Here is a 22138-nt window from a genome sequence, read left to right as displayed (position 1 = left end):
TGTCCTAGGATGGAGCCCCACATCGGGCTCTCTGCTCAGCGGGAAGCCAGGTTCCCCCTCTCTTTCTGCTTTCCTGTCTGCCTGTGAGCTCTCTCTCTGTCAAATAAATAAATAAAATCTTAAAAAATAATAAAAGCATGACATATTAGAAGACATGATCAGTTTGGCAAGAAGTGTGGAAGTGAACTTTTGGTAGAGAAGATTCGTACAAGGCAAGATATTGCCTTCGAATAACTCAAGGACTATCACTGGGTAAAGACTGTGTGTACCCTGACAGAAGGACTAGTGTTAGCTGATAGAGATGGCATATTACAGCTCAGGGTAATGAGCATATCTCCCAATGTCTGGAGGCACCCACTAACAACATATTTTCACTAAAGATACTCAGGAACAATCATAATAGGGATGTCATACACAGTAACCACTTATGTTGTATTTTGCAATATATCTCTACGATCTCTGCTATAGCTGAAATAAGGATGACAATGATCAGCACTCCATCATTTACAACACAGTGGCAGGAAAGGATTACTGTTGCTGTCTTACAGGTAAGGAGCTGAAGCTCAGTGAAGTTGAACTCTGTCCCAAACCGACATCTAACCTTATGTGACTCCTTGCAGCCACTATTCTACCTGCAAAGCCAGGAGCACACACAACCATGTGAACTCATGAAGCATTTCTGGATATATACATGAAGTAGCACATGGACAAACCCGACCCTCATGCACAAATGGGGATTTACCCAAGGATACATTCAAGAACTAAGACACATACAAACACACAGGTGCACAAACACCACTCTAGAGCAGGGCTGTCCTGTAGAAGTTTTTGTAATAATGAAAATGTTCTAGATCTGTGCTGTCCAATATAGCAGTCACTACAATATATGGATTGAGCACTCTGAAATGCAGCTGGTGTGACCAAGGAGCTGAATTTTAAGTTTTGTTTCGTTTTACTTAAATTTATTTTTTTAATTTTATTTTTATTTCTTTTCAGCGTAACAGAATTCATTGTTTTTGCACCACACCCAGTGCTCCATGCAATGCGTACCTCCATAATACCCACCACCTGGTTCCCCCAACCTCCCACCCCCTGCCCCTTCAAAATACTCAGGTTGTTTTTCAGAGTCCATAGTCTCTCATGGTTCATCTCCCCCTCCAATTTCCCTCAACTCCCTTCTCCTCTCCATCTCCCCATGTCCTCCATGCTATTTGTTATGCTCCACAAATAAGTGAAACCATATGATAATTGACTCTCTCTGCTTGACTTATTTCACTCAGCATAATCTCTTCCAGTCCCATCCATGTTGCTACAAAAGTTGGGTATTCATCCTTTCTGATGGAGGCATCATACTCCACAGTGTATATGGATCACATCTTCCTTATCCATTCATCCGCTGAAGGGCATCTTGGTTCTTTCCATAGTTTGGCGACTGTGGCCATTGCTGCTATAAACATTGGGGTACAGATGGCCCTTCTTTTCACTACATCTGTATCTTTGGGGTAAATACCCAGGAGTGCAATTGCAGGGTGATTGGGAAGCTTTATTTTTAATTTCTTGAGGAATCTCCACACTGTTCTCCAAAGTGGTTTCACCAACTTGCATTCCCACCAACTTAATTTTACTTAAATTTAAATTAAGGGATGCCTGGGTGGCTCAGCTGATTAAACATCTCTCTTCAGCTCAGGTCATAATCCCAGTGTCCTGAGATTGAATCCCATATCAGACTTCCTGCTTAGTGGGGAGTCTGCTTCTCCTTCTCCCTCTGCCTCTCCCCCCAACTTGTGCTCTCTCTCTCTCTCCCTCAAATAAAAAAAATGTAAAAAAAATTATTTTAAAAAAGATTTTATTTTATTTGCTAGAGAGAAAGAGAGAGCACACGAGAGTACAAGCGGGGGGAGCAGCAGGCAGAGGGAGAAGCAGGCTCCCCACCAAGCATGGAGCCTGATGTAGGACTTGATCCTAGGACCCTGGGATCATGACCCAAGCTGAAGGCAGCTGTTCAACCGGTTGAGCCACCCAGGCATCCCTAGAAAAAAAATTTTTTAACTCAAATAGCTACATATGGCTTATGGTTATCATACTGGACAACAAAGGTCCAAACTTACAGGTGGTGACATATGTGCATGTCCTTAGAACCATGTTATGCTAAAGACAGGCACAGAAAGAAGCCCTTGTGACTTCAGGCACAGTTACAACCAGCCAGATATACTGTACTCTTCCACCCCTCAATCTCTTGGGTGTGCACACAGGGGCGTATGTGTGCACTCAGTACAAACATGGGCAGAAATAGCTGCATCACCCCTTCACTGCAAGTCAGTGCGGGTGGAGGAGGCATGCCCACCCTCAGACATGCATTCCTGCAGGGCTGTCTTGGACTAGAAGAGAGATGTGAAAGTACTTGCAGGGCAAATGTCTGGCTTAGAAGTGGTTCTTTGCAAACTAAGGGGAGATGTCTTTTCCAACAACTGTGCACTGACAGGCTGTCACTTGCGCTAAGCTGGCAATTTTCTGTAGTACTCACAGGGTCCTCAAACCCAGTATCTCCCTTACAATGCATGCCCATTAAGCAGGACCTAAAATCCACAGGCTTTTCTGCTGCCAACAGTGAAAGAGTGCTGTATCCCAACACGTCACAGTGCCTTTCTGACCTGTGCACAGTCCTGCATGTCTGCTGATCACTAAACCTTTCTGTGTTTGCTTGTGCTCCCCTTGCCCTCCTACTCATCCCACATTCCAGTTCTCAGCCTGATGACCAAGCCCTATGTCATGCAAACCTACTATTATAGAGGTCAAAATCCAGATTTGGATAAGAGGGAGGTGATCATACAAAGCTCCAGGAGTCATCATGAGGTCTGATAAAAATGGACATCAGAAGCATGTGTATGATCCTAGCCTGTCCTTGACCAGGTCTAAATGGACATCATAGGATTTTTGCTGGCGCAGGCCAGGGTGATCAGACACCCACTGGGAGGTGGTGGAAGATGAGAAGGAACCTGACCAGATACCATGGGTGGGGAATCTGGCTGAAATGACTTAGCAGATCTCTGGACAATGCAGAGAACTCGGAAGAATGCCAGTTGGAAAGTTCAGAAAACCCTGAGTAGAATCTTTGTCAAGGGGAAGGGGCACTGCATTCTCATCCCCCAAGATACCCAAGGAGGTGTCTCAACACACTTAATATCACAAATCTCCCAGTCAATGTGTGTGGGCACTCCTAAATGCCAGTGCCCACTAGCATACTAAGTTCCTTCCTCAAACCTACCACTGAAAACTCAGGATGCTGCTCTCCCATCCAGGATGCTGACCCCAGCCCATCTGAGGCTAACTGGGATGCACGGAACAGGGCAGTCAACACTCACAGCAAGGGCCACTCAGGACCACCAGGAGTTAATACATGAACACCCAAAGAACGAAGAAAGAGGAGCAGTAGGGGACAGAGAAGAAGTAAAAATGGCAAGAAGAAAAGAGAAAAATCCTGCACACCTACAGTTATATAGACCATTCTAAAAGATTTTGTTTATAAAAAGAACAGTGAATGTTGGAGAAACCGGCTATAGGCTATGCTCAGTTGGGTCACTCTGGGGTTTGCACTTGAAGAGATGAATGATATGGCAGAACATGACTGCACTGTTAATCTCTGGAGTGACTGAGATAATAATTAAGGCACCCAAGGCATAGCTCTGTCAGAAGTCCTCAGATCTCTTCAAATTTGAGAGATTTTCTAGTTTATCAATTATAAAACAGGATTTTCACCTTAAGATGGCATTCAGTTTGCGCTGAGAATATTCACAGAACATTAACAATTCTCTGTTCTCTAAAATTACCCAGTTAACAGATAAGTGGAAAAACTAAAACTGATTAGTTTTTTTCCAAAATTGCTTTCAATTTGTATAATTTTCCAGGGATGTCTGTAATTATTTTATAGAACACAGAACAAGAAAATTAATTTTTTATTGTCTTAGAATTTATATTATCAGGTATCTGGGACCCAAACAAAAATATAGGCCCAAAACACAAAATGGTAAAATTTTAAGTGATAATTAATGAACTGCAGTTAGAAATACACATTCCTCTTCACAAAGTCTAATAAGTTTAATGAACCTTTCTTGAGTCTCATGGATGTAATGGCCTATCACTTTTATAATTGGGTCTGTTGTATTATTTTATAACATTTCCCTTTTGCCACTTTAATGTTTACAAACAATGATCACAACACTTCCCAGGTAGGAAACTCACACCTTCCCTGGAAGTGAGTGACAGACATGTTCATGTTCTCCTCATGCCACCTGCCAGCAGCTGAGTGGTAGAGAGAGCTGGAGTGTGCCACCTCCATATTATTCTCCACAGTGACTACACCAATTTACAATCCTACTGAGAGTGCATGAGTGTTCTCTTTTCTCCACATCCTCACCAACACTCATTATTTCTCAAACAAAACAAGAGTTTAAATAGAAAAAAGTTACAAGAAACAACAAAGGACATTATATTGAAGAGATCCAGAGCTGAAAGAGTTAAATTGTGTGGAGCTTCTGCTAACTTGCTTTTCTGTAACTGCTCTGCTGCTTTGCAGGTTGAACCTTGAGAAGTAGGAGCATGGCCTTCCCCTTGTGTTCCCCTCCATTCCCCCGAGGCCCCACATCCTGAGCACTTTCCCTGCTTAAGAGATGTCCTTGAATTATGCTTGTGGTTAACAAAGATGAGAACTGTTTTGTCCTAGTTTCACAGCCACCCAGCTACACCCGGACGATAAGATATGGCTAACTGAAAAATGTAAACTGTGCAGAGCATACCAGGAACTGTAACTGTGTAAAGAGGTCACTGTGATTGTGGCTTTGTACCAAGCCTTTGTCTAAAAACGATATAAAAACCCCATACTCCCTTGGATCGGGGCTCTCAGCCTCTGCCTGATCTTCGGGTATGTTGCAGAGCCCCAGCATGCTGGAACAATAAAGCCCGTGCTGTTGCAGAAAGAGCTGCCTTGGTGTCGTTCCTCTGTGCCTCCCTAGGTTGAGGTCTTCTCGACCCCAACATTATGTTAATAAAAAGTTCACTACAGCAAGCCAAAACAATTATAAACATTTATGCACCTAATGACAGATCATCAGAGTATATAAAGCAGAAACTGACAGAGTTGAAGAACTACTTCTACAATAATGGTTGGAGACTTAGGAGTGCCTGGGTGGCTCAGTTGGTTAAGCATCTGACTCTTGATCTCACTCAGCTCAGCTCTTGATCTCAGGATCATGAGCCCAATCTTCACACTTTATTAAAAAATAAATAAATATAAATATTTTGGGGGCAAGACAGCAGCAGAGTAGGGGACCCCATTTGATCTGATCCCTTGAATTTAGCTGGATATCTATCAAAGCATTCTGAACATACATGAATTCAACCTGAGATGTAAGACAATTTATCTGGATCTCTACAAGAAGAAAAACAACTACTTTTTGCAAGGTAGGAGATGAAGATTCTTGAATCTTCGGGGGAAATATCAGAAGATAAATGGAGTGGGGAGGGAGCTTCCATAAGCCAGCCACCAGAAAGTGATATAACACCAGAAGGAAAATCGGACACTTAGAAATCTGCTCCAGTAAGAGGCATCCCTTTCAGAAAAGGGCACAGGGGATGAGTAGGGCAGAGTTCTAGGTGGATAACTGTGGTCCCAGAATCCCAAGAGACTCAGAAATAACAGAGAAGCCTGAACCGATAGAGTGCCCAAGCAGTGGAGTGAGGAGACTGCTTATGGTCAGTGAGCCCAGAAGGGACTCCCAGCTCTGGTCACCATAAACCCCAAGCCAGACCAGTTGGGAGACTGCTCTCTGCCTGCGCACCCTGAAAAGGACTAGAAGGTGGGAGCTGATTAACATCCAGGGGAGATACAAAATGGCTGTGGCAATAACTGGGCAACAGCTCTCAGGGTGGCAGCAACCCTGGGAAGGACACTAGGGTAGCACCCTGCACCCTGGGAAGAGTGGAACTGGGTGCATGCATGAACAGTCAGAAAGACACAAAACACAGAGATGCTCAAGGGTCCCCAAAACTCCCCTGGGTGAGTGGCTGTGGGCATAAACCTCAGGATTCAGGGGGTTGGCACACACAGAGGCTGCATCCATGACTGGACAACAACTCTCAGGGCAGTGTCTCTGCCAAAAGGACACTGGGATGGTACCCAGCCATGAGCTGGGAGCCCTGGAAGAGGGCACATACATTAGCCCATGGCTGTTCACAACTGCAAAGGCAAAAACCACAGAGATGCTGGTGGGTGAAGGAAGTTATCCCCAGAACTCCCCTGGGAGAGTTGCAAATAGTGTGAGTCTGTGAAGTTTGGTACACACAGAAGTAGAGATGGTTTGACCTGGAGGATTTATTGAAGAATGAGGACCACGACTCTGTGGCTCTGGGCCAGAGATTACTGTACAGCCATATTTGCTCTGATCCTCTAAAGAGATGTGGAAAGCCTCCATGGAACTAAAGCCACATAGACAACCAACTTACATTAAGCCCATCCCCCTGACAAGGGGTGAGGCAACTCCACCCAGGCAAAGACACCTGAGAAGCCAAGCAGCAGTTCCCTCCCCAAAAGACAGACTAGAGGAACAGGTGAATGACAAGCTCCAGCATCAGGGGAAAATAATATATTGAGCTACAGGTGTTCCATCATGATTCATTTATATTTCAAGCTAAAACTTCACATTTTAAGAAACCCTGTTCCCGGGACGCCTGGGTGGCTCAGTTGGTTGGGCGGCTGCCTTCGGCTCAGGTCATGATCCCAGCATGCTGGGATCGAGTCCCACATCGGGCTCCTTGCTCCGCAGGGAGCCTGCTTCTCCCTCTGACTCTGCCTTCCACTCTGTCTGCCTGTGCTCGCTCTCATTCACTCTCTTTCTGACAAATAAATAAATAAAATCTTAAAAAAAAAAAAGAAAAAAAAAGAAAAAAAGAAACCCTGTTCCCATTTCAAATAGATTTCCCAACTTATGTTAAGTTGCTTTTTTAACTTTTCCCCCACATCTATGTTTTATAGATTTATGCCCCATACTAGTCCATTTTTCACTCTGTTCAACATTATCTTGATATACATATATGAGTTTTGATTTCTTTGCAATTTTGAGATATAGCGTCTTCTAACACAGAGACCAAAAAGCAATCAGGAACAGATATATTACCCTGCTTTGTCTACCCTGAGAGATTATAGTCTCCCCCTTCTTTTTATTGTTTTGGGTCATAGTGGCTTTGTTTGCCTATCTGTAGTAGCTCCCGATCACTACGGATTTTTTCTAGGGTACATTTTGTTTGGGTCGTGGTCAATATTTTAAATTCTGTCCATTCACTCAACCATCCTTTGGCAGAATAGGAGGAGAAACTCACAACAAAGAAAAGAACCAGAGACAATATCCTCTGCCACAGAACTAATGGATATGGATATACACAAGATGTCAGGGATAGAATTCAAGACAGCAATTATAAAGCTAATAGCCAGGATTGACAATAAAGAATCACTAAGGGCAGAAATGAGATCTAATCAGGATGAACTTAAAAATGCTATGAATGAGATGCAGTCTAAACTGGATGCTCTAAAAGCCAGGGTAAATGAGGCAGAAGAGAGAATAAGTGATTTAGAAGGTTGGCTGATGCAAAGGAAAAAAACTGAAGAAAAGAGAGAACAATTCATAGCACATGAAGAGAGACAAGAGAATTTAAATGATTCATTGAAAAGAACCAGTATCAGAATCAGTGGGATAAAAGACGGCTGGAGAGAGAGAAAAGGAGAGGGCTAGAAGGTATATTTGAGCAAATCATGGCTGAGAACTTCCCTAATCTGGGGAAGGAAACACACATTCACATCCAAGAGGCAGAAAGGACCCCTCCACAAATCAATAAAAACAGATCAACAACCCAACATATAAAGGTGAAGCTTGTCAATCTTAAAGCCAAGGAAGCTATCCTGAGAGTAGCTAGGGGTAAGATATTTCTTGTGTATGGAAGGAGGAATATCAGAATAACATCAGACCTATCAAGAGAAACCTGGGAGGCCAGAAAGGAGTGGCAAGATATACTAGGTAAAAGAAAATGCAGCCAAGAATACTTTATCCAGCAAGGCTGTCATTCAGAATGGAAGGAGAGATAAACAGGTTCCAGGACAGACAGAAGCTTAAAGAATATATGACCAAGCCAGCACTGCAAAAAATATTAAGGAGTATCCTGTAAGTCGAGACCCCCAGGGTAACACAGACCAGAAAGTAACAGAGACAATCTACAGAAACAGGGACTTAACAAATAACACAATGGCACTAAATTCTTATCTTCCAATAGTTATTCTAAGTGTAAATGGGCTGAATGCTTCAATAAAAAGACACAGAATATCAGACTGGATAAAAAAGCAGGACCCATCCATATCCTGTCTACAGGAGACTCATTTTGAAGCTAAGACACCTCCAGATTGAAGGTGGGGGACTACTTACCATACCAACAGATCTGAAAAGGAAGCTGGGGAAGTTATCCTCATATCAAACAAATTAGATTTTAAACCAAGGACCACAGTAAGAGATGCAGAATGACATTATATCATACTTAAAGGTCTATCCAATAAAAAGATCTAACAATTATAAACATCTATGTCCCCAAAATGGGAGCAGCCAATGATAGAAACCAATTAACTAAAGTAAAGAAACGTATTGATAATAATACATTAATAGTAGGAGACTTCAACACTAAGTAGAAGATCAACAAAGGACTCTGAATGACACATTGGACCAGATGGACTTCACAGACATATAGAACATTCTATTTCTAAAACAACAGAATACTCATTCTTCTCAAGGGTACAAGGAACTTTCTCCAGAATAGGTCACATAGTGGGTCACAAATCAGGTCTCAACTGATACTAAAAGACAGATTATCCCCTGCATATTTTCAGACCACAATGCTTTGAAACTGGAACTCAATCACAAGAAGAAATTTAGAAGGAACTCAAACACCTGGAGGATAAAGAGTATCCTGCTAAAGAATGAATGGGTCAGGGGCACTTGGGTGGCTCAGTCTGGTAAGTGTCTTCCTTTGCTCGGGTCAGGATTCCAGAGTCCTGGGATCGAGCTCCGCACTGGGCTCCCTGCTTGGCGGGGGGGGGGGGCTGCTTCTCCCTCTCCCACTCTCCCTGCTGTGTTCCCTCTATTGCTGTGCCTCTCTCTGTTAAAAAAATAAAATCTTAAAAAATAAAAAAATAAAATGTTCTTAAAAAAAAGAATGAATGGGTCAGCCAGGAAATTAAAGAAGACCTTAAACAATTCACTGAAACTAATGAGAATGAAAACACATCAGTTCAAAACTTATGGGAAACTGCAAAGGCAGTTCTAAGAGGAAAGTACATAGCCATCCAAGCCTCTCTCAATAAATTAGAAAAATACCAAATCCAAAAGCTAACCTTACACCTAAAGGAGGAGAAAGAAGAGCAAATAAAGCCTAAACCCAGTAGGGGAAAAGAATTAATAAGATTAGAGCAGAAATCAATGAAAAAGAAACCACAAGAACAATAGAACAGACCAATGAAACTAGGAGCTGGTTCTTTGAAAGAATTAATAAGATCAACAAATGCTTAGCTAACAGAAAAAAGACCCAAATAAGTAAAATCATGAATGAAAGAGGAAACATCAACCAACACCAAAGAAATACAAACAATGATGACAACATATGAGCAACTATATGCCAACAAATTAGGCCATTTGGAAGAAATGGATACACTCCTGGAAACTTATAAATTACCAAAAACTGAAACAAGAAGAGAAAGAAAACCTGAGCAGACCCCAAACCAGGAAGGAAACTGAAGCAGTAATCAAAAACCTCCCCAAAATACAAGACTCCAGGGATAAAGGGCTTCCCAGGGAAATTATATCAAATATTTAAGGAAGAAATAACACCTATTCTACTGAAGCTGTCTCAAAAAATAAAAATGGAAGCACTTCCAAATGCATTCTATGAGGCCAGCATTATGGCCTCACACAATATGGTTTCACTCATAGTTGGAATATAAAGAATAGTACAAAGTACAATGTCGGCGGGGGGAGGGTGGAATTGAATGGGAAGAAATCAGAGAGGGAGACAAACCATGAGAGATTCTTGACTCTGGGAAGCAAACTGAGGGTTGTGGAATGGGAAGTCTTGGGGGGGAAGGGGCAACTGGATGATGGGCATTAAAGAGGGCATGTGATATGGTGAGCACTAGGTGTCATACTGAACTAATGAATCATTGAACATTGTATCAAAAAACCAATAATACACTATAACTTACCTAACTGAATTTTTTAAAAATTTCAAAGGAATAAATAAATAAATAATAGTTGGAGACTTTAACACCCCATCTCATAGTAATGTATAAAACCATTAAATAGAACATAAGGATACAGACAACATAATAACATAATAAACATAATAAATATAATAAACATAATTAACATAATAAACCAACTGGATCTGCCATATACAGAGCACTCCACCCAATAACAAATTCATACACATTTTTCCTCAAGTGCACATTTTTCCTCTGGGATAGGCCCTATGTTAGGAAAGAAGCTAAGTCTGTAGATTTAAATAAATAGACATCATACAAAGTATCTACTCTAACCATGGTGGGATGAAGATAGAAATCAGTAACATAAAAAAAAAAGGAAAATTCACAACATCGTGGAAATTAAACAACAGTTTTAAACAACTAGTGGATAAAAAAAGAAATCATAAGAGAAATTAGATAATACTTAATTGAGAATTAAACGATGATATAACAATTTGTGTCACACAATGAAAACAGTGCTAAGGGGTAAATCTGTAACTATAAACACATTAAAAAACAAGAAAGATCTCGAATCAACAACCTAAATTTACAACTTAATGAAAAAACAACTAAACCAAACCCAAACTAGCAGAAGGAAGGAAATAATAAAGGAACTAGATAAGTGAAATAGAGAACAGAAAAATAGAGATAGTCAATGAAAAATTAGTTCTTTGAAAAGATCAACAAAATTGACAGTTTTAGCTAGATGGACTAAGGAAAAGGGAGGACTCAAATTGATATCAGAAATGAATGTGGGGACAATACTACTGATCTTAAAGAAATAAAAAGGATTATAAGAGAATAACAAACAACTGTACACCAAAACATTGGTTAACCTACATGAAAGAGACAAATTCCTAGAAACACAAAACCTATCAACATTGAAGCCATGAAGAAAACAATCTGAATAGAACTATAATTAGTAAGGAAATTGAATAAGTTATTAAAAATTGCCCAACAAAGAAAACAAAGTAAAGAAACATATTGATAATATGTTTCTTATGGACCTGATGGCTTCAATGGTGAATTTTACCAGACATTTTTTTTAAAAGGTTTTACTTATTTATTTGACAGAGAGAAAGATCACAAGTGGGCAGAGAGGCAGGCAGAGAGAGAGAGAGAGAGAAGGAGAAGCGGACTCCCTGCCAAGCAGAGAGCCTTGATCCCAGGACCCTGAGATCATGACCTGAGCTGAAGGCAGAGGCTTAACCCACTGAGCCACCCAGGCGCCCTTACCAGACATTTTAAAATGCAGTATTAACCCTTCTCATACTTTTCCATATTAATTGAAGAGATCAGTTCCTAATTCATTCTATGAGGTCAACACAACTCTGATGCCAAAGCCATGCAAAGACAGCAGAAGAAAACTAGAGACTAATATCCTTCATAAACACTTACATAAAAATCCTCAACATAAAAGCAAACAGAATTTAGCAGCATATTAAAAGGATTGTACAGCATGACCAAATGGGATTCCTAGAATGTAAGGAAAAATCAAATCACTACACCACATTAACAGAATGAAGGAAAAAAAACCCCACATGATAATCTGAATTGATGCAGAAAATGCATTTGACCAAATTCAACATTCTTTCAAAATAAAAACACTTTACAAGACACGAATAGAAGAAAATTAATACTACATAATAAAAGCCATGTAGGAAAAATCCACAGCAAACAATCCTCAAAGGTGAAAGAATGAAAACTTTCCCTCTAAGATCAGAAACAAGGCTGGGGTGCCTGGGGTGGCTCAGTCAGTTAAGCGTTCAACTCTTGATTTTGGCTCAGGTTATGATCTCAGGATCCTGAGATCAAGCCTCAAATTAGGCTCCATACTGAGCATGTTAGTCCCCCTCCATGGCTCATGCTCGCACGTGTGCTCTTGTTCCCTCAAAGAAAAAAGAAAAAAAAAAAGAAACAAGGCAAGAATCCTCATTTTCACAATTTCTATTCAACAGAGAATAGGAGGTCCTAGCCAGAGCATAAGCAAGAAAAACAAAATTATCTTTGTTTGCAGATGATATATGTAGAAAACCTTAAAGATTCCACAAAAGAAATGTTAGAATGAATTCAGCTATGCAACAGAATATAATGTCAGCACACAAAAATCAGTTTCATTTCTATACACAAAAATGAACAATTTGAAAAGGAAACATAAAAACTGATTCCATTTACAATAGCATCTAAAAGAATAAAGTACTTAGGAATTAATCAAGGAGGTGAAAGACACAATGAAAACTCCAAGACACTGCTGAAAGAAATTAGGAAGACAAAAAATGAATGGAAATGTATCCCATCCTCATGGATTATAAGACAATATTGCTAAAATGTCAATATTACCCAAAGCTTCAATGCAATACCTACCAAAGTCTCGATGGAATTTTTGCCGAAATAGAAATAGAAAAACCTACTCTAAAATTTATATGGAATCTCAAGGGACCCTGAATAGGCAAATAATACTGAAAAAGAACAAAATTTACACTTACTGATTTCAAACCTACTACAAAGCTACATTAATCCATAGAATATGGTACTGGCATAAAAAAACCACATATGGACCAATGGAATAGAACAGAGAGACCACAAGTAAACCCCTGCATACAGTCAAATGATTTTTGACAAGAGTGCCCAGACTTTTCAATGGAGAAAAGTCAGCCTTTTCAACAGACTGGTTATGCATGTGCAAAATAATGAAGCAGGACCCTTACCTAACACCACATAACTAAAATTAACTTAAAATGGATCAAGAACTTAAATTTAAATGGGAGACCTAAAATGTAAAGTTCTTAGAAGAAAACAGAGGACCAAAGGTTCATGCCACAGGATTTGGCAACAATTTTTTCTTTCTTTCTTTTTTTTTTTTTTTAATTATGTTTAGTTAGCCACCATATAGTACATCAATAGTTTTTGATGTAGTGGTTCAACAATTCATTACTTGCATATAACACCCAGTGCTCATCACAACATGTACCCTCCTTAATATGACACCAAAGGCACAGGCAATATAAAATAGAAAATTAGACATTATGAAAATTTTCAAAAAAATTATTTTTTTTTTTTAAAGATTTTATTTATTTATTTGTCAGAGAGAGAGCGAGCAAGAGCGAGCACAGGCAGACAAAGTGGAAGGCAGAGTCAGAGGGAGAAGCAGGCTCCCCGCGGAGCAAGGAGCCCGATGTGGGACTCGATCCCAGGACGCTGGGATCATGACCTGAGCCGAAGGCAGCTGCTCAACCAACTGAGCCACCCAGGCGTCCCTCAAAAATTTTTTAAAAATTTAAATTCAACTTAATTAACATGCTGTATTATTAGTTTCAGAGATAATTTAGTGACTTATCAGTTGCATAAAACACCCAGCGCTCATTCCATCAAGTGACTTTCTTAATGCTTATCACTCAATTACCCCATTACCCCACCTCCCCTCCAGCAACTCTCTTGGTATATTTCCTATAGTTAAGAGTCTCTTATGGTTTGCCTCTCTGTTTTCTTATTTTATTTTTCCTTCCCTTACCCTATATTCATCTGTTCAACAATGGGCAGTTGTTGTATAAAAAGAAGATATACAAATGGTCAATAAGCACATAAAAAGATGCTCAACATCACTTACCATTAGGGATATGCTAAGCAAAACCCCAATGAGATATTACCTCACACCTACCAAGATGGTTACTATAAGGGAAAAAAAAGTGTTGGCAAGGACTTAGTGCACTGTTGGGAATGTAAAACGGTAAAAAGCTATGGCTACTGTAGAAAACAGTATGAATGTTCCTCAATCAATTAAAAATAAAATTACTATGGGACCCAGCACTTATATTTCTGAGAACATACCCCCCAAAAAGAGGGTCCTGAAGAAACAGTTGTATACTCATGTTCATAGCAGCATTGGTCACATTATTTAAAACCACCCAAGGGTCCACCAACCAGATAGGCAAAATGTGCTATATACAGAGAAAATAAAACATTATTTAGCCTAAAAAAGGATGTAATGTAGTACAATATGGATAAACTTTAAGGACATGCTATATGAAATAAGCCAATCATAAAAAATAGAGAAATATTGTGAAGTTTCACTTAAATGATATATACCCAAAGTAGTCAAAAATCACAAAGATAGAAAAAATAAATGGTTGCCAACTGTAGGAGAAAGAAGAGAATGAGAAGTTAACAGGAATAGATTTCTGGATTTAAACTATGGAAAGATCTTCAGCAAATGGTGGTGGGAAAATTGGATGGCTACATGCAAAAGAAGAAACTGGACTATTTTCTTACACCGTACACAAAAATAAACTCAAAATGGACTGAAAGAGCTAAATATGAGATCTGGGGCCCCTGGGTGGCTCAGTGGGTTAAGCCTCTGCCTTCAGCTCAAGTCATGATCTCAGGGTCCTGGGATTGAGTCCCGTATTGGGCTCTCTGCTCAGCAGGGAGCCTGCTACCTCCTTCTTTCTCTCTCTGCCTGCCTCTCTGCCTACTTGTGATCTCTCTCTGTCAAATAAATAAATAAAATCATAAATAAATAAATAAATATATCTGAAATGAAGAAGTCATAGAGAAGAGCACAGGCTGTAATTACTCTGATACTGGCCATAACATTTTTTTCTATATATATCTCTGAGGCAAGGGAAATAAAAGCAAAAATAAAATATTGGGACTACATCAAAATAAAAATCTTATATGCAGTAAAGGAAAGAATCAACAAAAGTAAAACACAACCTACTAAATGGAAGAAGATATCTGTAAATGACTTATCTAATAGGGGCTTAATATCCAAAATACATAAAGGACTTATACAGGTCAACACCAAAGAAACAAAAAATACAATTTAAAAATGGGAAGAAGACATCAATAGACATTTCTCCAAAGACATACAGATGGCCAAAAGACACATGAAAAGATACTCAACGTCACTCATCATTAAATGCAGATCAAAAACACATGACACATCACCTCATATCTGTCAGACTAGCTAAAATCAAAACAAGACAAGACAAGTGTTGGCAGTGATGTGGAAAAAAAGGAACCCTCATGCACTTTTGAAGAAATACAAACTGGTGAAGCCACTGGAGAATCCTCAAAAAATTAAAATATGATTACCCTAGGTGGCTGCCATGTCTATTCTCACCACAGCAGAAGTCTGGGGTTTTATTCCCTGAAGAGGTTTCTGTACTACAGGATACCAGGCACATACCCTAACTCCAAAATTAACCCTAAACCTAACATCTGGAGAGGTCTCTGAACGGCAAAATATAAGACACATATCCTAACCCTAACCTGAATTTGACACTAATCCTAATCCATAAAAGCTAAACCTAACCCTACCCATAACCCATAAACAATAATCTCTAATCCCTAACACTAAACCCTAAGCCTAACATTCTGGAGAGGTCTCTGAACTTCAAGATACCAGGCACATACCCTAAATCCTAACTTCTAACCAATAACCCCTAATGGCTAACCCTGAAGCAAGCACTAATCATAACCTCAGCAGAAGTATGGGATTTTATTCTCTAGAATATTCTATTCTGTAGAAGGCCACATTCTCTGTGGAAGGGCCACACCTACATGGAGGTTAAAAACGTATCCTACTAAATAAATGGGTCAATCAGGAAATTAAAGAATAATTTAAAAACATACTATGGAAAATAGTGTGGTGGTTCCTCAAAAAATTAAAAATAGATTTTCCACATTATCCCATAATTCTACTTCCCATTGTATACCCCAAATAACTAAAATTAGAGACTTCAAGAATCACTTGTTCACTCATGTTCACAGCAGAAATTACTTGCTACAGCCAAAAGGCAGAAGAAACCCAAATGCCCATTGATAGAGGAATTGATAAATAAAATATGGTAGGCACATAGAATGAATTAATATTCTTTAAAAAATAGTGTCATATTTAATTCTAATATTCAAAAAATAAAAATACTACATGGATTAGCCTTAAAGCATTAGCTTAAGTAAAGAAAGCCTATTGCAAAAGGACATATACTATTAATATCCCACTTAATATAAAGTACATAGAGTAATTAAATTCATAGAAACAAAAAATAGGATAAATTCGGTGATCCCAGCATCCTGGGATCAAGTCCCACATCGGGCTCCTTACTCAATGGGGAGACTGCTTCTCCCTCTGCCTCTGCCTGCCACTCTGTCTGACTGTGCTCACTCTCTCTCTGACAAATAAGTAAATAAATAATATTAAATTTTAAAAAATAGGATAAATTCATAGAGACAAAAACCAGGCAAAATTGGGGGTGGAGAAAATGTGGAATTACTGTTTAATAATTACAGATTTTCAGTTTTGTAAGAAAAAGTTCTGTGGATGATGGTGGTAATAGTAGCACAGCAATGTGAATGTACTTAATGCCATTGACTTGGCTTTTTTTTTTTTTTTAAGATTTTATTTATTTATTTATTTGAGGGAGAATGAATGAGAGAGAGCATGAGAGAGGAGAAGGAGCTGGGAGCCCAATGCGGGACCAGATCCTGGAAGTCCGCCATCATGACCGGAGCCGAAGGCAGTTGCTCAACCAACTGAGCCACCCAGGCGCCCTGACTTGTGCTTTTAAAAAAAGTTAAAATGGTAAGTTTTATGTGTATTTTTACCAGAATTTTTCAAGACATATACACATAAAGAAAAACTAAACAAGTTCATCACTAGTAGGTCTGCTCAACACGAAATGTTATAAAAGATAAACAGAATTGGCAATCCTTTAACTAGATGGACCAAGCAAAAGAGACAAGGCTCAAATTAATAAATTCAGATATGAATGTGGAGACATTATCTTTCCATAAAGAAAAAGAATCATAGGAGAATCCAATGAACAGTTTTATGCCAATAAGCTGTATAACCTAGATGAAATCAACATCTTCCTAGAAACAGAATACTAAAACTGACTCAAAGAAATAAAAACCTGAACAGACCTACATCAAGTAAAGGGATACAATCTGTAGTAAAAAACAAAACAAAACAAAAACACCCCCCCCAAAACCCAATGAAGAAAAGCTCAAAACTAAACGGCTTTACTAATAATTCTAGCAAACATTTAAAGAATTATCACCAATCCTCAAACCCTTCCAAAAAATACAAGAGGGAACATTCCATAATATCAATATTACACTGGCATCAAAGCCACATAAAGATACCACAAGAAACAAATATTATTCCCCTATCCCTCATAAACAGATGCAAATATAAAGACAGTCTCTTCAATAAATGGTGCTGGGAAAACTGGACAGCTATATGTAGAAGAATGAAACTCAACCATTCTCTTACACCGTACACAAAGATAAACTCAAAATGGATAAAAGACCTCAACGTGACTGCACCAGCTTGCATTCCCACCAACAGTGTAGGAGGGTTCCCCTTTCTCCACATCCTCGCCAGCATCTGTCATTTCCTGACTTCTTGATTTTGATATGAGGAAGTGGTGATACAACATGGGGACTTAAGTGGGTACAAGAAGAATAAATGAAACAAGATGCGATTGGGAGGGAGACAAACCATAAGTGACTCTTAATCTCACAAAACAAACTGAGGGTTGCTGGGGGGAGGGGGTTTGGGAGAAGGGGGTGGGATTATGGACACTGAGGAGGGTATGTGCTTTGATGAGTGCTGTGAAGTGTGTAAACCTGGTGATTCACAGACCTGTACCCCTGGGGGTAATAATACATTATATGTTTATAAAAATTTTTTTAAAAAATTAGACGCTAGATTTTCCCATTAAAAAAATACTTGGCAAAGTTATCATTCATAATTAAAGAGATCAAAATCTTCCAAGACAAACAAAAGTAAAAGGAATTCATTGCCATTAAACTTGCCTTACAAGATATTTTAAAGGGCCTTGAAGTAGGAAAGAAAATGCCATAACTAGACTATCATGATAGGAAAAACTTCATTAGTAAAAGAAAACACACAGTAAAGATAGGCAATCACTTATAAAGCTGGTGTGATTTATAAGTGATTATAATCACTTCTAAAGCTTATACATCACTTATAAAGCTGCTGTGAAGGTTTAAATACAAAAATTGTGAAATCAATTACATCTTGAATCACAAATTGGGGCACCTGGGTGGCTCAGTGGGTTAAAGCCTCTGCCTTTGGCTCAGGTCATGATCCCAGAGTCCTGGGAACAAGCCCCACATTGGGCTCTCTGCTCAGCGGGGAGACTGCTTCCCTTCCTCTCTCTCTGCCTGCCTCTCTGCCTACTTGTATCTTTGTCAAATAAATAAATAAAATCTTTTTTTTAAAAATCACAAATTAAAAAATGTAAAATATGATATCATTTACATAAAATGAGGAGAAAATAAAAATGCAGTTATTTTAGAGTATGTTCAAACTTAAGTGACCATCAACCTAATATGGATTGCTGTATTCTTAAGATGTTCTATATGAACCCCAAAGTAACCACAAACCAAAAACCTAGACACCCAGAAAGAATAAGCCAAACATAATACTAAAGAAAGTCATCAATTACAAGGAAAGAGCAAAAGAAGGAACAGAGAAGAGCTACAAAAACAACCAGAAAAGAGTTAACAAAATGGCAGTTTAAGTACATACCTATGAATAATTACTTTGAACTGAAATTATCTAAATGCTCAATCAAGAGACAAATGAGGGTGGAATGAATTAAAACCAGGAAGGAAAGAAAAAAAAAGTCTGATGCACCATTATGCTTGCCTATAAAAGACTCACTTCAGACCTTAAGACACATACAGACTGAAAGCTCAGGAAAAAAGCAGCAACAACAGAACATTTATCATGACAAAAAAAGAAAAAGAAAAAAAGCTAGATAGCAGTACTTATATTAAACAAAACAGACTTTATTTTTTTTAAAAACACTTTTTAAAAAAGGATTTTACTTATTCATTTGAGAGAGAGAGAGAGAGAATGAGAAGGGGTGGGGTCAGAGGGAGAAGGAGACCCCACCAAGCAGGGAGCCCAATGCAGGACTTGATCCCAGGACTCCAGGATCATGACCCTAGCCAGAGGCAGTCACTCAACCCACTGAGCCACCCAGGCGCCCCAACAAAACAGACAATAAAACAAAGACTCTAACAAGAGACAAAGAAGGGTATCACATATAATGAGAAAGGGATCACACCAACAAGAGAATAAACCAATTGTAAATATCTATGCACCCAAGACTGCAACACTTAAATATATGAAGCAAATATTAAAGAGAGAAACTGCTGGTAATACACTACTACTAGGTGACTTAACACCCCACTTAACACTAATGGATAGATCATCCATGTGGAAAAAACAAGAAAACAGTGTCTCTGCATGACGTAATAGGCCAGATTGGACATAAAACATATACATAGAACATTTCCTCCAAAAAAAACAACAGAATACACGTTCAAGTGCGCAAGGAACATTCTCCAGAAGAGACCACTTGTTAGGCCACAAAACAAGCCCTGATAAATTTGAGACTGGAAGCATACCATGCATCCTTTCCAACCACAACAATATAAAACTAGAAACAAATTACAAGGAAAAAAGCTGGAAAAAAACCCCAAACTTATGGAGGATAAACAATCTGCTCCTATACAGCCATTGAGTCAGTGAAGCAATCAAATAAACTTTAAAAATTCATGGATGGGTTAGAAGATGGCAAGATGCCAGAGCACTAGGAGGACTCTAGGCCTGCCTCTCCCACAAACCCAACTATACCCCAGAAATAGACCTGAAGACTCGCAGAACAAACTCGGATAAAACAAAAGGGAGACAAGAGGCCGCATCAAAGAAGGCAGGAAGTGTGGAGAGGCAGGCAATTCAGGAGACAGACTAGGGTCGCTGTGGTGGGGAGGGAGCCACAGTCCAGGAGAAGGGCAAGAGACAGATTAACACACCAGAGCTCAGAGCAAAACCTAATTCCCATAGCAACTAGCTTAGAAAGCAAGATGGGCCAAAGTCCATGACTTCTGGCAACCAGTGGGGTTTAAAGCCTGAAGTTTTAAAGGTCAGTGGGCCTGGCTGGGAATAGAGCCTATAGGGTACAGTGCTGCTCTTGGAGTGAAGGCAGGCAAACAACTGGGGGACATACTGTGTGACAACAGGGATCTGATGAGCACCTGGGGCACACAGTGAGGAAGTCATGTGCTTATCTTATAGCACATCCCAGAGAGGCAGCATTCATGGAGAGACCCTCCTGGGAACAAAAGAACTGTCTGGAGCCATTTCTCTCCTCTACCCCCAGCATAAGCGCAGGTCAAACTACAGGACCCAGTGTAGCATCAACACTCACTGCCTAATAACTTGCTTACACCAAGCTCCACCCTGACACACTCTGGTGGAACCACCCTTCCCAGTTACCCGCCTCAGTCCCAGTGTGGCAGGCCCCCTCCTCCAGACCTGCCCAAACTGCTCACACCCGTCCTCCAAATGGGAGGTTTGCGGAGTCTTGGTTCCTATGGCAGTGGCAACAGGTCTCTTTCCACGAGCAGATCACAGTACACCTAGTTAAAATGTACCACATTCAGGCTAGGGACCAAACACTGCCCACAGCACACAGAGAGAACCTCTGCAGATGACTGGCCTAAAGGATAAAGCAGCCAGCCAGTACTCAACAGCAGAGCACACGCAGCACACACTAGAGACACTCCTGGAAGCATGTACACTACAGGGCTCTATAGAACCTCTTTTGCACAAGGCCATTACTCTTGAGAACAGACTTAGCTGACCTTTCTAACACAGAGAAATAGTTACAGAAACACAGACAAAATGAGAAAAGGAATCAATCCCAAATGAAATAAAAGGACGAGGACATGGGCGGAGATCTAAGTGAAACAGATGCCCGAGGGAGTTTTTAAAGCAATGGTCATAAGGATACTCACTGGACTTCAGAAAAGAGTAGAAGACAAGGGACTTTGAACACAGATATGGAATAACGTACCAGAGATGAAGGGCTCAATAAACGAAATAAGAAACATGCTTGATGGAATAAACAGCAGGCTGGAAGAAGCAGAGGAATGAAATTCATGACTTAGAAGGCAGAGTAACAGAAAGCAATCAGCTGGAAAAAAAGGGAGAAAAAAGAATTATACAAAATGAGAAGAGACTTATGGAACTCAGTGACTCCATCAAGCATAGTAACATTTACATGGTGAGGATCCCAGAAGGAAGAGAGAGAAAAGGGGACAGAAAATATATTTGAAGAAATAATAGATGAAAATTTCCCTAATCTGGGGAAGGAAACAGATATTCAGATGAAGGAAGCACAGACAACCCCACCAAAATCAACAAAAGCAGATCCACATCAAGACTTAATTAAATTGGCAAAATATAGTGATTATTTTTTTTAAAGCAGCAAGACAAAAGAAAGCAGGAACAAACAGGGGAATCCCCATAAGGCTAGTCGGGGAATTTTTCAGGAGAAACTTAGCAGGCCAGAAGAGAGTGCCATGATATATTCAACAAGTGCTGAGTGGGACAAAACTGCAGCCACGAATACTCTACGAAGGCTACCATTCATACCAGAAAAGGAGAAAACCAGTTTCCCAGCAAACAAAAACTAAAGGAGTTCATAACCACGGAACTAGCCCTGCAAGAAGTATTAAAGGGGACTCTGAGTAGAAAGGAGACCAAAAACAACAGTATTAAGGTAGGAAACACAAAAGCAGAGATAGAAGTATTTCTTTAAAAATCAATCAAGACATTTTAACAACAGTTTTCTTCCAATCCATGAGCAGAGAATGTCTTTCCATATTTTCAGGTCTTCTTCAGTTTCTTTCATCAGTCTTTTATACTTTTCATAGTAAGGTCCTTCACCTCTTTGGTGAGGTTTATTTCTAGATATCTTATTATTT

The 22138-nt window shown here is 39.6% G+C and overlaps 1 long non-coding RNA gene across 11 annotated transcripts in view; it reads right to left on the bottom strand.

Moving 5' to 3' along the window:
* Positions 1-22138, bottom strand: part of LOC131812447 (uncharacterized) — an 85034-nt gene that overhangs the window by 43007 nt on the left and 19889 nt on the right. Inside the window, exon 4 of one of the 11 annotated variants that reach the window (XR_009346361.1) lies at positions 1876-2029. The exons of the other annotated variants lie outside the window; for them this stretch is intronic. This is a non-coding gene — a long non-coding RNA (uncharacterized LOC131812447). Of the gene's footprint in view, positions 1-1875; positions 2030-22138 lie in introns of those variants that run through there. 11 annotated transcript variants of the gene reach the window in all.

The sequence above is a fragment of the Mustela lutreola genome, chromosome 12 (assembly GCF_030435805.1).
Source record: "Mustela lutreola isolate mMusLut2 chromosome 12, mMusLut2.pri, whole genome shotgun sequence".
Classification (NCBI taxonomy): domain Eukaryota; kingdom Metazoa; phylum Chordata; class Mammalia; order Carnivora; family Mustelidae; genus Mustela; species Mustela lutreola.
Note: the sequence above shows the minus strand (reverse complement) of the source record. Positions and strands in the feature narration are given on the sequence as shown.